This window comes from Leguminivora glycinivorella, chromosome 5 (genome assembly GCF_023078275.1).
Source record: "Leguminivora glycinivorella isolate SPB_JAAS2020 chromosome 5, LegGlyc_1.1, whole genome shotgun sequence".
In the NCBI taxonomy this organism is placed as follows: Eukaryota; Metazoa; Arthropoda; class Insecta; order Lepidoptera; family Tortricidae; genus Leguminivora; species Leguminivora glycinivorella.
This window is the reverse complement of record NC_062975.1, coordinates 20,508,484-20,526,304: the sequence shown is the minus strand read 5'-3', so window position 1 is coordinate 20,526,304 and position 17,821 is coordinate 20,508,484.

The window sequence follows — 17,821 nt, the reverse complement described above, 5'->3', positions numbered from 1 at the left end:
TAATTTATTTTGCCTCCAATTCTCAGAAGTGACGCGATAGATTGACATATGACATATGATATAAAAATTGACCTTTTTTTCAAAGCAAAATAACAAATTGACCTTTTTTATCATTACTTACTAACTTGTTTCCATTAGCAACGTAAGAAAGTTTCCACAAAACTCCGAATTAGTACACGTATGTTTAGTATACAGACGGCACTCTTATCATCTAGGCTTTGAGGAAAAATGACGATTAGATACTAATAATTGACTACTTACTGACTAATTTAAAAGAGCAGGTATTATTGTGTACTGTAAAAGTTTATTATATTATATTTATCACTATCCAAAAAGAATCGATAGATCTAGTTTTTTTTTAAGTAAATAGGGACAGAATGGCGTTTTCTTGTTTCTTTAATACATACGTTTTTAAACGACGTATTTGCATTTTGTTCCAATTTCTTCCAAATATACTAATCTATAAAGCCGTATATACGATTTTTTTGATAGTATGCGTTCTTTTAGACTAGCAGTACAGTCGAAAATCTGGAAAACTCACTAGGATACTAATTAAAAAGGCCGAATAACTACGATACTGCCTTTAACTTAGAATCTCGAGTGCTAGATGGGCATTGTTGCTAAGCAATAAGATAGTATGTGACTATATACGGCGTTATAGCCTAGTTTAAGAGAAAATCCTAGATTAGAACACCGTATAAAGCATGTTTTACCGCTTTCTTGACTAGTAATATCTACCATTTTTGAAGCTTAATACTATGCAAAAAGGCTTTTATCGAATTAAAAAAAAACCAGTCGCTGTACAAACACACAAATAATGTCTAAAATAAGTAAACACTTATACCTACTATATACAAAAAGAAATAATGAAAAAAGTTAATCCGTTTTGTAGAAATTCAAAAAAGAAGGTTTTTTGCGATTATCTCAAAACTAGCTTTTGTCGAATAGCTGCCTTTTACCTTAGGACGGCAGTAGTTGACTACGGAACCCTAAAAAGTTGCAATAAGTCATTTCGTTTACCCAACGTCAATTACTAATGGAATCGCATAGACCTCATTTCAGATATTCGAATGAACAATTTGCTACATCGCCAAACCAATGATTTCTTTCTTACTTAAATTTTACACTTCACTGAATTTTAGCGTACCTAATCCATTTCCAATTTCGACTCGCCTACTTAAAACGTCCTATGTAGATAGAAAATGTAGTTTAGATACGTCATTCAGTGTTTTCTCGAGATTTCTCGGAGATGCAATCTGCACCGAACCACTTCTTCGCTCGCTGCTTCGGTGCCCAAAAAGCCTAGTTCAATTACAGCTAGTCCCACATCTAGATTTGATTCGTTCGACATCACAATTTCACCGCGACTATTGAAAAACGTTCCACATTGGTTGGTGGATGCACGTTGTTTTATTGTAGAAAATACCAATTTTTTTTTTAATTATACAGCCATGGGACACATACCTCCCATTCAAAAGTGCCCATTCTCCTTTTAGAAAACTTTGTTAAATGTTAAAGTGTCTAAATTCAGAAGTTATTTCCTTCGCTAAAAAATAATTTATTCTCTAAATGCGGTCAAAAATATACCTTAGAAAGTTATGGGGTTATTTAAAACCACGGAATAGGTAATGGCTCAGCGCGTGAAGAAGTGAAATGGCACTATGTTCATTGTCACAAATACACGAAATACTTATGTGTTATAAAAAATGTCAAACAATTACAAACGGAGCCTACAGGCTGGCTGAGGCTAATGTTGTTTTACAGAATTTAAAATAGAGTAGAAAACTCGCAAAATGACAGCAGTACCAGTCGTGTCATGCACATAACCTTAAAAGCCCTCGAAAACCCAAGGAAATTTCAAAATGGCTACAGGAAAAAACTATGGAGTTTTGAGTCCCCAAAGACTCCAAAAACTTACGAAAAACACTAATAAAGCCGAAAAAAACCAGTTAATTTTTTCTAAAGTTCTGTAATATTCACTATTAGAACCTATTTAACTTAATTAAAAAAAAATAGGTTAAGATGTAGGACTAGTTGAAAATGTTTAAAATTCGCGTCCACTGTAGCCGCGCCGCGCGGGATCGAGTTAATTTGGCAGGTATCACCGCCTGCGCGGCCGCACGGAAAATTGGCCCCTTCCCCGTTCCATCACGGCCCATTATGCCGTGCAGAAATCAAGGATTTCTGCGCGTACAGACTTAAGGCTCCTTAGGTTTGGATCTACCCTCACTAAGTGTAAGGGTTCGAATCCGTTAAACCGGGAATCTTTATCTTATCTTTTTTTTTAATGTGCAATAAATAAATAAATTACCCAATATATTTTCGCCTGGCCCATGGTCTATAATCAATAGAATGGCGTTAAACCACCCATGTGACCGATGCGCCCCACGCTAAAAGAACACAAAGGCAGAGTAATACATATAAATAACAGGTCTTGGGTTCAAAATTACTTTCAGGCAATTTGTCAGGAAAAAAGTGTCCCGTTCGGAAACAAATGGGTCAACCTTTTTGGGAGGAGCGGTAATTCCATTGTTTTCGTATACATCTAAGTGGAAGCTGTCGATTTTGGCTGCGGTTGATAAATCGATGTATTGTCTCAAGTTTCTGAAGTTGAAGTTTCTAAAGCTGTAGTTAATTGTAAACTATAGGCAGAATAGATAGTAGATCTATGGTAGAGCGAGTGGAGCGGACGCTCTAGGCGCCAAACCATAGCAGGGGCGCCAATATAGCAAATGGTAAACAATAAGTAGTTATCGAGGTATTTAGTAATGTGACGGACAGACGGACAGAGTCGCATCATAAGGGTTCCTTTTGTACTTTTTTGGTACGGAACCCAAAAAACAGCCTCGCTTGCGAGTTCGATAACGCAACTATGTCAAAAATTAAAGCATACGATACTCGTGAGCAGCGCAAATTCCTCTTTATCGTAGCGTAATGAACTATTAATTAAAATCGTTCTATCCACAAAACTTTAATAGAACAGCATTTCAGTCATGCTCACAGAACTCATAAAAAGTATCAAGACGCTCCATCAACCCATAAATACATCAAAATAACTATAAAGTCTACCTGAATATACGCTTAAAATGAGCCTTTTTCATTTTTATCACAATACTGAAATTGAATTTAACTAAAATGTGCATTGTTACTTTGATGTTAAGGTTTAAAAGTAACCTTAGTTACTCAGCGTCAATATAATCTTAGGTAAGGTACCTTCGTACTACACATAAAAGTATCGCAGTAGAATCTCGAGTAAGTAGTTTACTTTGATATAAGAATGCATTTACGCCATTTGTGCCCCTACATTTTTTTATGGTATAGGCATCAAACGAGCAGGCGAGCCGCCTGATGGGAAGCAGTCATCGCCGCTCATGGACATTAGCAGCATCATCATTACAGGCCTTACGTCTATTGCTGATGATTTACGCATTGCTGTTTCGACGACGGATTTGGCGACTGTGGAGGCCGATTCGCGGGCGAGGCGATTCGCCAAAGGAGCCTTATGCTTTGCAGACCTTTGAGAACTATACCTGATTCTAGAAGAATCCCATGTCAAACACCTCAGAAGGTAGGTCATTCCACAACTTGCACGTTCTGGGCAAAAACGAGCGAGAGGCCCGTTTGTTATTGGTTTGCCACGTGTGGTGAAATTGAGGATGAACTTTGTTTCTTTAGCGGGAGCTGCGGTGATAAAAGTGTGACGGTGGCACATCTTCCCAAGTACCAAATACGATTTCGGACAAATGCTACTAGAAAATTCACAAACTGCGTACAAGACGATACGATTGCGAAAAAAAATTGTACGGTGCGAACCTCAACTACACATGATCCACAAAGCAGAATATCTGGACATAGTCTAGCCACTGTTATTTCTGAACTTTGTTTCTTTAGCGGGAGGTGCGGTGATAAAAGTGTGACGGTGGCACCAAGTGAAAAAGGTCTTCAGAACACTCCTCGTTGTACAAACGATAGAACAAGCGCAGAGAGCTAACATCTCTCCTAAGGCTAAGGGTATGCGCCCACAGAGCAGTTCTTATTGTTGGCGATCCCGATCTCACAGTCGGTTTAGAACCTCTTAGGGTCGGTTGCACCAAACCGGCTGTCGCTGTTAAAGCGTTCGTTAAATTTTATTGTATGGAAAGTTCCATAGATGTCTGCTGCGTGACGCTGATGTGTCTGTCAAATGTGGTTGATGCAACTGGCCCCTAAGGGCACATTGTCGCCGCAACTTTTTTGTTTCTCACACCATCGGACTATGGGCTAGTATGAAAGTGCGACGACGTACTTAGCGACGCATCTTTTCATGGACACACAACAAACAGTCAAAAAAGTCGCCCGTGGGCGCATACTCTAAGAGGTTCTAAACCGACTGTGAGATCGGGATCGCCAACAATAAGAACTGCTCGACGTTGGTTGGACAGAGTCAAGTGGAAGAAGTCTACTAGTGGCTATCGATATTATAATATTGTTTTTCTACTCCCGAACTGTTATTCGTCATTTACAGGGTCGTGCATAGATCTTTAAAACCCTACATAAAGGTCTATACCCCAAAGCCAGCGTCCGCCGGCTTTCCGCGCATGCGCGCAGTATCGAAAAAACTGAAAACGCATTGTTTGGCTCTGTAACCATGGCAACGCCTTATAACGACACTGCGCGAGTGCGCGGAAAGGCTGGGCAGCCGAGCTGACAGTGCAAACCTTTGCGTCAAAATACAGGAAGCAGTGTGAATTTCACGAAAGTTATTCAAGAAAACTATTAAAAACTAAGTGCATGGTCGTAGAAAAAGTATTGTATGCAACGGTGTTTAACTGAGTCAAAAAATACTCGTGGCGTCTCAATAACAATTTTCGGCTTCGCCTCAAATTGTTACCCACGCCACTCGTCTTTTTTGACCTCCTTTAAACGCCTGTTGCATAAAATACTATTTAAATCTCAAGTATATGTAAAGTTTAAAACAAGGCACAGAATCACAAGGCACAAAGCGTACAGAATCAGAATAATTTTCCGAAGCTTTAATACGAAATATCAAACTATCGTCCGCATCGAGAAACTCAAATTTAAGTGAATTTTAATATGTAGGTACAATCAATATCGTCACAAAATTGAGAACAGAAGTTAGAACAAAGCGAAAATTAGTTTTAACTTCTTAAAATCAAACAGTTTCAAGTAATTGTTTCGTCACAATTATGGACAGTCAACAACACAGCTGTGAATACAAAGTTTATTGCCTGTACATCAAGGTGTGTATACATATTTTTGTCACTTTGTATTCACAACTGTGTTGTTGACTGGACAATGGTATCAATAAAATCACCCCCATCAAATACTTAGAACAATTTTTAACATAGCAATATCTCACGCACCTTATATTTATCTTACGCGCTACGGTTAATCTGAGTCCAATTACTCTAAAACGCGCTCTCGTAGTAGACCCCAATATTTTTATGGCGGAGGAGGGCTCGATATTTCAATTGTTCAGTGGACCGACAGAGTTTATAGATGCCGCACTGTGGGTTGGCAATGAGAGCGCACGGACAAAGGCTAACTTACGATTTTTGGGGTTTATCTTGTTGAAGTGGGTTTCAATTACATTTCCAAGTGTTGTGAATATACTATTTAGTCGGGGATAATTCAATAGTTAGTAATGGGGTCCTTGCTTCTAGTTACTACTTAGTTATCTTTCAACCTATTTTTAACAGACCTTCAATCGAGGAAAATTTGTCTCATACAATTTAATATGAAGATAAAAAATATTTTTTACGTGCTATTTCGTTATATTCACAAACCTGATTGAGATAAACTGTAGGCCTAGCACATGATTGTCGCGAGAGTATGTCGCCGCGAGATAAATCACACGTCTTCTTCTAACTGTATTAATGGCATAAGGACGGGTAGTCTATCTCGCGGCGACATACTCTCGCGGCAATCATGTGCTAACTCAGCAGTGCAAACATAGGTATGACGTATAGGGATCAGTTCGATAGCTCTACCTCTCTTTGATATAAACCAACTTTATTAGATTCATATTTAACGTAACACACAAAGAAGTTAGTAAGGTTAATACGAATAAGTGTGTCATAAGGGGAAGTGTGTCTGGCCTTCACATTTGGCCTGTTAAATTAAAACCTATGATCAGTGTTTATTGAGAGTTCAACCATGGTTCAACCACTAACAGTGAGTGGCAAGTAGCAAAGTATGAACTAGCAAGAACACCTGTGGCAATGAGTAAAACGATCAGACACATTTCTCATTATGATCCACACTTACATATCTGTATTGACCTTAGTAAAGATTTAAAATAAAACACAATAGCTACCTGAAACCTACCTTAGAAATGAAATTTTTTAACTTTATTTGTCCATAAGACCTTCCTTTCGACTCACCGTGCGCCATCGAGTGACGTCGTAATAGGGACACAAACATTACCCCTTTTAAATTGAATTTGGAGCAATTTATCAGTCGCCTGATAAAATACGGCGCCCTTTCAAGCTGTTTATATGGCGCTGTGTTTGAGTTTATTAAATGTTTTGCTTCGTTCATTAGGCGACGTTGATTTTTTGATTGAGTTAGTTGAAAGGGTTATAACTAAAAGTTTTGAGTACAATTTGTAAATTGTAGGTATTATGTAAGGGCAGACAAGACACATTAAATTAGTTTATACGTGGAAGTGTACTTAAGGGGATAATTTTTAAGAAAAAAAAACCGCCGCCTTTGATGTTCTGGTGAAAGCTACTTGCGAATGTTGGATTATGTAGAAATGTGTAGGTATTTTTTTAAACTGCTTTTAATGCTTTAATTATTTGATGGTAACAAAAATCAATATACGTATACCGTTAAGGTTTGAAGAGTTTCCTCAATTCCTCATGAATCCGATTATAAGAAATCGAAGCTTGACAAAATTTGACTTGAAAAGTCAATATGCTTAACAAATATAACTAAATAAAATGTTACTGTTCTGAACTTAAATGCATGCTGTTCTTATAAAAATACCAAAGTCACTATAAGTGTGCCGTTCAGATTTGAGGAGTTCGGTTCTGACCATAATCTGCAGTTCCACTGCACCAAATGTCACTATTCTGAACGTAAGTGCATGCTGTTCTTATAAAAATACCAAAGTCACTATAAGCGTGCCGTTCAGATTTGAGGAGTTCCGTTCTGACCATCATCAGGAGTTCCACTGCACCAAATGTCACTGTTCTGGACGTAAGTGCATGCTGTACTTATAAAAATACCAAAGTCACTATAAGCGTGCCGTTCAGATTTGAGGAGTTCCGTTCTGACCATCATCAGGAGTTCCACTGCACCAAATGTCACTGTTCTGGACGTAAGTGCATGCTGTACTTATAAAAATACCAAAGTCACTATAAGCGTGCCGTTCAGATTTGAGGAGTTCCGTTCTGACCATCATCAGCAGTTCCACTGCACCAAATGTCACTGTTCCGTACGTAAATGCATGCTGTTCCTTTAAAAACACAAAAATCGCCATATGTATGCCTTTCAGATTTAAGGAGTTCCCTCGATTTCTCCAGGATCCCATTATCAGAACTGGGTTCTGAGAAAAATGGGACCAATCTGTATGCATATACATTCAATCAAAAAAAAAATTTCAAAATCGGTCCAGTAACGACGGAGATATCGAGGAACAAACATTAAAAAAAAATACAGACGAATAGAGAACCACCTTCTTTTGAGAGATTTGAGGCGGCGGTGAAAAAGATCATAGACTTCTGGCCGTAGGGTGTAGTCTTTCGACGGTTCCGGGGTAACCTGCCGAATTGCACGCCGGGACAGACGACGCAACGAAGCCTTGACGTCGCGTCATCTAAATCTATAGATCAGTCAATGAATGCTCAAAAGGGGGGTCTAGGTGGAATGGCCGAAAGCAGAAAGTTTCACTACGGGATGTTGTTAGGGGTAGTCAGGAGACATACATAGTAAAAGTCCTCGGACTTTGGACGTGAGCTCGAAGAGGGGGGGATGAAAAAAGGTCCCATTTTTTGGTTTTTTGGTCATATTTCAAAAACTATGCGTCATACGAAATTTTGGTTTACTACACCTTGAAAGCTTATAAAATTGTCTATAACTTTGATCTAGAAACTTTTTTTCTATTCTCAACCATTATCTAGGTATGAGCTCCTAAAAACTGTTAATTTTTTTAAAATCGTTTTCCCCCCTACTTTTTGCTTCATACATTGCTCCATATCTTGAAAAATATTTATCTTAGACAAAAGTTTTCTTAGAAAATCTTGTAGATCATTCAAATACCTTTCATAATATGTGTACATTTGCTTCTGGGTCATGTACCGTTGAATAATTATACGACTTTAAAACGAAATGAAACAACAAATGTATGTGATAAACGTGTAAAATATGTATTTCATGAACATGATTGTACTATGATGCTGTATAAATGGATTCACACAACAGGTAACAATACAATTAGCTGTACATAAAGGCCTTCTCACACCCACATCTACCACTACTACAATCTGTGGTGCACCGGCAAAATATTGACTTCAGTATTTCTTCCGGAGCTGCTGGTACTTTGGTTTGCACAGGAATCAGTAAGTTGCTTTCGTTCCGTGCCATCCGCATTCATCATCCTCCTTGCGTTATCCCGGCATTTGCCACGGCTCATGGGAGCCTGGGGTCCACTTTGACAACTAATCCCAAGATTTGGCGTAGGCACTAGTTTTACGAAAGCGACTGCCTTCTTACTTTCCAACCCGAAGGGTAACTAGGACTTATTGGAATTAGTCCGATTTCCTCACGATGTTTTCCTTCACCGAAAAGCGACTGGCAAATATCAAATGACATTTCGCACATAAATTCAGAAAAAAGTCATTGGTATATTAGAGAGGGAGGTAAAAAAAGTGTGGAATACTAATACAACTAACTAACTTAGTTTCGGAGGTAAAAACTGCAAATAACAGCTTAAGTTACTAATGTCCTAACTCTTAAAAGTTTTCTACTACTATTCTACTTTAAATTAAATTTTAACGTAAAAAAAAAGGTTTTTACTTGACGAATACTGGACCAAGTGCGCTAAAATACTCGTATACTGGATCAAGTACTCTTAGATCATAAACTGTTATAAATTTGAAATTCTCATGAATGTAGACCTCATTGATTTCGTTAAAACAAATCCGAATTTTTATGTTATTACGTGAACAAATATGTTAGTTATGTTACTTTGTACCTTTGAACGGCTCTCCTCTGTAAAATAATGAGTTTGCACTTGCCTCAGTATCCTTAGGAGGTATGGATATATGTAACTTACACGTGTTTTAATTTACTCGCTGCCTCTTTGGGCGGGATGATACTAATCGGTATTCTTTGTTTGTTTGAAATGCTGTCGGTCTGACACCTTACTACTGTCAATACTGCAATTCTCTAACCTTGTGTGTTACTGTGTTTGTTGTCCCAAATAAATCAAACAAATTGAAACTGTTTTTTCCATGTCATCTGGATCAGATGTGACAACTGTATCTTAGACAATATCCTCCCCGCCGTTATCATCAGTGTCTTCCTCTATCCTGGGGGTGTCGTTGACTTTCGATCCGGAGGTTGCGGGTTCGAACCCGGCCGTACCAATGACTTTTTCTGAACTTATGTGCGAAATGTCATTTGATATTTGCCAGTCGCTTTTCGGTGAAGGAAAACATCGTGAGGAAACCGGACTAATTCCAATGTCCTAGTTACCCTTCGGGTTGGAAAGTCAGATGGCAGTCGCTTTCGTAAAACTAGTGCCTATGCCAAATCTTGGAATTAGTTGTCAAAGTGGACCCCAGGCTCCCATGAGCCGTGGCAAATGCCGGGATAACGCAAGGAGGATGATGAATGGGGATGGGCACGGAACGAAAGCAACTTACTGATTCCTGTACAAACCAAAGTACCAGCTGCTCCGGAAGAAATACTGAAGTTAATATTTTGCCGGTGCACTACAGATTGTAGTAGTGGAAGATGTGGGTATGACAAGGCCTTTATGTACAGCTAATTGTATTGTTACCTGTTGTGTGAATGCATTTATACAGCATCATAATACATTAATGTTCATGAAATACATATTTTACACGTTTATCACATACATTTGTTGTTTCATTTCGTTTTAAAGTCGTATAATTATTCAACGGTACATGACCCAGAAGCATAGGTACACATATTATGAAAGGTATTTGAATGATCTACAAGATTTTTTAAGAAAACTTTTGTCTAAGATAAATATTTTTCAAGATATGGAGCAATGTATGAAGCAAAAAGTGGGGGGGGAAAACGATTTTTAAAAAATTAACAGTTTTTAGGAGCTCATACCTAGATAATGGTTAAGAATAGAAAAAAAGTTTCTAGATCAAAGTTATAGAGAATTTTATAAGCTTTCAAGGTGTAGTAAACCAAAATTTCGTATGACGCATAGTTTTTGAAATATGAGCAAAAAACCAAAAAATGGGACCTTTTTTCATCCCCCCCTCTTCGAGCTCACGTCCAAAGTCCGAGGACTTTTAGTATGTATGTCTCCTGACTACCCCTAACAACATCCCGTAGTGAAACTTTCTGCTTTCGGCCATTCCATCTAGAATCGTTCGTTGACCAAGCTATCCATAATTTTAGTTTCACGGTGCTTTTTAACCGCCGCCTCAAATCTCTCAAGGAAGGACGGTTCTCAATTCGTCTGTATGTTTTTTTTTATTTTTTTATCTTTGTTCCACGATATGTCCGTCGTTACTGGACCGATTTTGATTTTTTTTTTTTTGATTGAATGTATATGCATACAGATTGGTCCCATTTTTCTCAGGACCCAGATCTGATGATGGAATCCTGGAGAAATCGAGGGAACTCCTCAAATCTGAAAGGCACACATATGGTGATTTTTGTGTTTTTTAAGGAACAGCATGTATTTACGTACGGAACAGTGACATTTGGTGCAGTGGAACTGCTGATGATGGTCAGAACGGAACTCCTCAAATCTGAACGGCACGCTTATAGTGACTTTGGTATTTTTATAAGAACAGCATGCCTTTACGTCCAGAACAGTGACATTTGGTGCAGTGGAACTCCTGATGATGGTCAGAACGGAACTCCTCAAATCTGAACGGTACGCTTATAGTGACTTTGGTATTTTTATAAGAACAGCATGCACTTACGTCCAGAACAGTGACATTTGATGCAGTGGAAGTGCTGATGATGGTCAGAACCGAACTCCTCAAATCTGAACGGCACACTTATAGTGACTTTGGTATTTTTATTAGAACAGCATGCATTTAAGTTCAGAACAGTAACATTTATTTAGTTAAGTTTGTTAAGCATATTGAGTTTTCAAGTCAAATTTTGTCAAGCTTCGATTTCTTATAATCGGATTCATGAGGAATTGAGGAAACTCCTCAAACCTTAACGGTGTACGTATATTGATTTTTGTTGCCATCGAATAATTAAAGCATTAAAAGCAGTTACAAAAAATACCTACACATTTCTACATAATCCAACATTCGCAAGTAGCTTTCACCAGAACCCCAAAGGCGGCGGTTTTTTTTTCCTAAAAATTATGTTTACTGTTAATCTGTGTAACGTTTTTGCTTGTTCAATAATCATATAACTTATACAGAATGATGAAAACGCGAACGTAACGAACGCGAACAGTTTTCGATTGTGATTCCTACCTCAAATTAACGAATAACAAACAAACACAATTAAGGATTTCATACACAGTAACAATGGAACAGCTTTTTTCTATCAGTTAGTGAATCCGAAGAGGGGGGGGGGGATATATTATCAATTAGCGTACCTACATATTCTACGTTACATTTTTTGTTAATTTGTAATCGAACGAATTCAACTTTACTAATAATCAGCAATAAACGGACGAGCAAGCTTTATTGATTATTCCCAGCACGGCGCAATAAAGTTATAATAAATAAATATGAAACAAGCAGCTCAATGAAAAATGTTCGCAATAAAATGCATACTGCATTTCAAAACCGTTGACGTGGATTGGATATTGAGGAAGGCCACGTGATCGCCCCGAGATCTGAAATCAGCTGCGATTCACAAAGCTTTCGTACTTTAAGTAGAGAAAAATAGGTAGTAATTTACTTTAAAATCGACTGACAAACTGGGAGAAGCTTGCGGAGAAGCGGACGGAGTGGTGAAAGTGCGTTGGAGATGGTCGCAAGTTCGTTGATGGACCTGGACCGGACCTGGTTTGCGGCACTAGCTCACAAAAGGGAAAGAAGACACCATAGCGAAGCGTCACAATCGGTTGCAAGCTTCCCTTGTCAGCTATGTGACAAAATATGCCGCTCTCGCATAGGTCTCTATAGTCATCAAAAGCGATGTCTCTCGGACATTGCACCATAAATCGTCTGAAATAGACGCTAAGGCCAGTAGTAGTACTACTACAAGTACTTACTTCTACTTATAGAAATAAATACTTAAGTAATTGTACCTTAAAATTATTTGCGACAATAAATTACTTTTTTTTTTCTTACTTCCTGTGGCGCTACATCCCTTTGTGGGTCCTAGCCTCCTCTAGTGTTTTTCCATTTCCTCCGGTCCTTTGCAGGAGACAATCCTCCAATTTAAGTACTTTCCCATTTTTCTCAGATTCTCTTCCACGCAGTCTATCCACTGTTTTGCCTTTGTCTTGTGGTCTCTTTTGTTAGAGATTGCATTTTGTTATTATATAATGGTCGCCTTTGAATCCGGCATTCTTTCTAGGTGGCCCACCCAACGCAGTCGCAGGGGTGTCACATGCGCGTTGCCGATCCATGAGAAACTTGTACATCAATGGAAAAAATCCAAGATGCCGCCTGTAATGTATGGGATATCGGTCCAACATCCGATATCGGATCGGAGAATGTGAAAACGCACTTAGAGTCAACGTACATCTATAATTTTGAAATGTATGCAAAAGATAATAACGTCGAAATGTTTTAAATACCTTCACCTTACCTCTAGCACCTTGTACCAAGAGATCAAATTATATTTGATCAAATTATATTGATCATGGTAGAGAGATACAAGTGATTTGCGAACAGCAAGTTGGCTAGACGTGATGCCCCCTGGCCACTTCGCGATTACTCCAAGTTTAGTTATTGGGTTGCCCGCTTAAGCTAATATCGTGGAAACCTACGTTCCTGAGACTCGACCTAGTTTCCTTTTATACGGTCTTATATATTAATTCGTGGAAGTACGGCTATAACTAGTAAGAATAAATACATCGGCCAAGTACGAGTTGTACTCGCGTTGCAAGGGGGAACCCTTTCAAAAAAAGTTCCTTCAAAAAAAGGAGGCGCTAAAGCCCTTCTTGTGGTGTACGGAAGTACACCACAAGAAGGGCTTTAGCGCCTCCTTTTTTTGAAGGAACTTAAGTCATTTTTGCGAATTATCGATATTTTGAACAAATTAAAAAAAAAACGAAACAGAGATGAATTTATATATAACTTTTATATAAAATATTTTACCCGCGGCTTCGCCTCTTTTCGTAATACAAGCGAGAATTTATTTACCTATGTATGTACAGTGAGCATGGCGTGCATGGCGAATTTATCATTAATTCATTCATAATTTCGCCAAGCAATTTCGCAGCTCAAGAGCTTATAGGTGCCTATATTGTGAAAGTATCGTAAATGCTTACCAAATACTATATTATTTTTTATTACTTACATACTCTGTTTACTTTCGTGGAAACCAACGCCAAACTAGTGCCTACGCCAAATCTTGGGATTCATTGTCAAAGCGGACCACAGGCTCCCATGAGCCCTGGCAAATGCCAGGATAACGCAAGGAGGATGATGATGATACCCTGTTTACTTTCTCTTTACAGATTATAATTATACCTTATTAGGGAAGTAAAATTACTAGGTGGGTGAATCAACTTTTTATTGCCTGTTATTGCCATGGTTACGGTCCCCTGAGTCACGCTGGTTTTACGCAAAATTATGCTACTGAAATTATGCAAGCATGAGTGTAGTCCATGTTTGTAGGTGGCAAATTAAGGAAAGGGCGTGTTAACAGCCGAAAAATGCATGTTTGCATAGTTTAAGTAGCATAATTTTGCGTAAAACCAGCGTGACTCGGGGGACCGTAACCATGGCAATAACAGGCAAGAAAAAGTTGATTCACCCAGGTACTTACTTTACAGAATTCGTGATCAACGGGTGACTTGACTACGAATGCTATAGTGTTCGAAACGTCGGGATGAATTGTAAATTCATTGTAAGCTATATAATCCGTTTATGTAGTTTTACTCGTATTTCATGAGTAACTATCGCGGTAACTGAAGACATTTATGTATGTAATAATTTTTAAGAAAAAAAAAACGCTGCCTTTGGGTGAAAGCTACTTGCGAATGTTGGAGAACTTAAATGCATGCTTATAAAAATACCAAAGTCACTACACCGTGTTTCACTTAACACTAAAAACCTGAAAACAGTTATATCTTGATGGGGGTAATATTTTTATTTAAATTAGTATTATTAGTTATTTTTTACGTGCCCATTCTATTGTACTCGTAATACAACATTGTGTATATCGCATTGCTAGAGGTTGTTTACCTTTTTCGGTATTTAGGGGTATTAATACTGGCTGGTTACTTGGACGATTATTTTTTCCGCTACTAGTTTGACGTTGTTTGTCAGTTTAATCTTAATGTTTATCATAAGTCATAACAAATTGAACTCGTACCTAATTACAACCTTGTCATTTTGAATATTGGGTTTAAATTTGCTTACTGCGATTACCTGTCCAATTTGAAGTTTACTGTGATAAAGCTTTAAAGTGTTTTACAGTGACATCTTAGCTGTCTATTGGTAAACCTTATGTCGTTGCAGTAACGTACACAAATAAATAGTCTTATGGTTTATGATGGTAAATAGCAATTATTTTATTGAGTGTAGAGCTAAAAGTCAAGTAGAGCTGTACAGAAAATTAAAAATTCAATTAAAAAAAAGGTAACGATCAGATTAAAGATATTACTCTAGATGAGTTTAAAAAAATAAAAATCAGTTGGGGTGTCTGAGGTTTTGAGTGATACCGGAAACACGTTGTATAAGTGTGCCGTTCAGATTTAAGGAGTTCGGTTCTGACCATCATTTGCAGTTCCACTGCACCAAATGTCACTATTCTGAACGTAAGTGCATGCTGTTCTTATAAAAATACCAAAGTCACTATAAGCGTGCCGTTCAGATTTGAGGAGTTCGGTTCTGACCATCATCAGGAGTTCCACTGCACCAAATGTCACTGTTCTGGATGTAAGTGCATGTTGTTCTTATAAAAATACCAAAGTCACTATAAGCGTGCCGTTCAGATTTGAGGAGTTCCGTTCTGACCATCATCAGCAGTTCCACTGCACTAAATGTATCTATTCCGTACGTAAATGCATGCTGTTCCTTTAAAAACACAAAAATCGCCATATGAATGCCTTTCAGATTTGAGGAGTTCCCTCGATTTCTCCAGGATCCCATCATCAGAACTGGGTTATGAGAAAAATGGGACCAATCTGTATGCATATACATTCAATCAAAAAAAAAATTTCAAAATCGGTCCAATAACAACGGAGATATCGAGGAACAAACATTAAAAAAAAATACAGACGAATAGAGAACCACCTTCTTTTGAGAGATTTGAGGCGGCGGTTAAAAATGTAAAATAAATTGGTCCTTGAACGGAAAAGTATCACTTTGATGCTAGCAGGGAAAAAATGAACCCTTTCCGAAATTGTGGTGTGAAAAGACACTTCTATCTTTTACAAGTCCGCGCTTCATAGCGCAAATTCTACTATATGATATAATATATAATAAACGTAGCCAGCGTTCCATGAACGGTACAAAATGGCAAACTCATGTCCAACTCGCGACACCGCTTCCTCGCAAAAATACAATATTTCGCCGTTCAAACTTCCGCAGGCCAAGTTTGATGAGTTCGACATACAGCCCGACAAACTGACAACTTTCACAATAGCCGGCCTTTCAAAACTCGGCTACAATTTACTTTTGTGCTTTTATTTCTGCCTACGTTAATCGGGTGTTTTGGTTTGGGTGTATTGATGTTTGAGATTGGATGGCGAAAATATTTAGTTACAAGCAACAAGAATAATAGGCTAGTTTCCTACTAAGGTAGTCAAATCAGGCCCCGCAGCCGAATGGCATTTCTGCAACACGAAACGACATCGAAACGCCGCAGAAATGTACTCTAGCTCTGTCGCGCCAATATGCAAGAGCGATAAAGATAGATAGCTTCGAAAGAGATATTATCGTGGATTCGGCTACGCACGCAGCTTCTTTTTAAAGGACTGTCAAAACGAGTTGCTAATTTGGAATTACTATGAAATACTGAGGAGTGACGTCACGGTCAATTCATTTACTTTATTTATATCTTCCTCTTTGACTTATTAAATATAAATTACTTCAATGATTAAACATAACTACTAAGGAAATAAGGAAGTACGTATAGAAAGTGTTAACATATAGGAAACTACGCTAAAAGGAGTTGACACTTCCCGTCTCCGTCGAACATAAAAGGTAAGCCCATTAGGTCGCGTGAATTTCGTGCTGCCGATTCGCGAGAAAGCTCTATGTCGCGGCGTTTTCTCGCCTGTCTACTGTCGCACCAATCATGTGTTAGCCGTGCTGATGTGTGCACAAGCCATAAAAAAGTCAATTATCACTTAAACTGATTGAAGGATTTCCTTTGCAGAAACAATATTTGTGATCCTAAAGGCCCCCAGCCCAGCACATCTAGCGTCTCGCAAGGCGTCAGGCTTTGCCATACAGTTGGCTAAGATATTATCAAGAAGTGGAACAAACCAGATTTTTGATGCAGGTTGGGTGAGTTTTCAGCGTTAGTGCGTTTTCACATTATCCGATCCGATATCGGATGTCGGACCGATATCCCATATATTACAGGCGCCATCTTGGATTTTTTCCATTGAAATCCTACCGACATCCGATATCGGATCGGATAATGTGAAAACGGACTTAGCGTTGCAGTAAAATCTACTGCGGCATTATGCTGAGTCGTGCCCCTTTTTAATATCACGCTGTTTGTTTCACATGTCCAGAGCCCGGAAAATCCATAGCAAAACAAAAGACTGTCGCAATCAAACTAGGGTGAGAAACATTTTTTTATCGATATCGAGTAAGTTTTGTCTAAAAAAAATCATACCAATATGTTTAGGTACGTACGTTATTTTATAATTATTCACGCCAAACGCAAAACAAGTAGTAAGTTAAGGGTTTGTTTTATATGTGTTATTATTTCGTCTAAAATACAACGTAACCTATATTATCATAATATACGTTATTTTATAATTATTCACGCCAAACGCAAAACAATAATTATAAAATAACGTACGTACCTAAACATATCGGTATGATTTTTTTTAGACAATACTTACTCGATATCGATAAAAAAATGTTTCTCACCCTAGTTTGATTGCGACAGTCTTTTGTTTTGCTATGGATTTTCCGGGCTCTGCACATGTCGATAATTGTTTTTTAGGTTCTATGTTTAATATCATCAAACTAAATCAAAAATGTAGGTATCCATCTAAATCAACTCAAAGATTATGGTGCGATTATGAACCACACATCTCTGGCAGGAAAATAATTCATTACGATGCTGTGTTGGGACCTTGTTGGGACTGAAAATTTCTACTTACGCGTAAGCAGGTAGGTAATTACTTGTAGCGTTAAGAATGGAGGTCAAACACTGGCCAATCACTGAGGTCACTCGTCACTTACGCACTCAGAATACTCCAAAACAGTTGTGTCGCGCGTGTTGACGCGCGACACGAAATAATTACCTTTAGAATATTTGCAACTCAAAG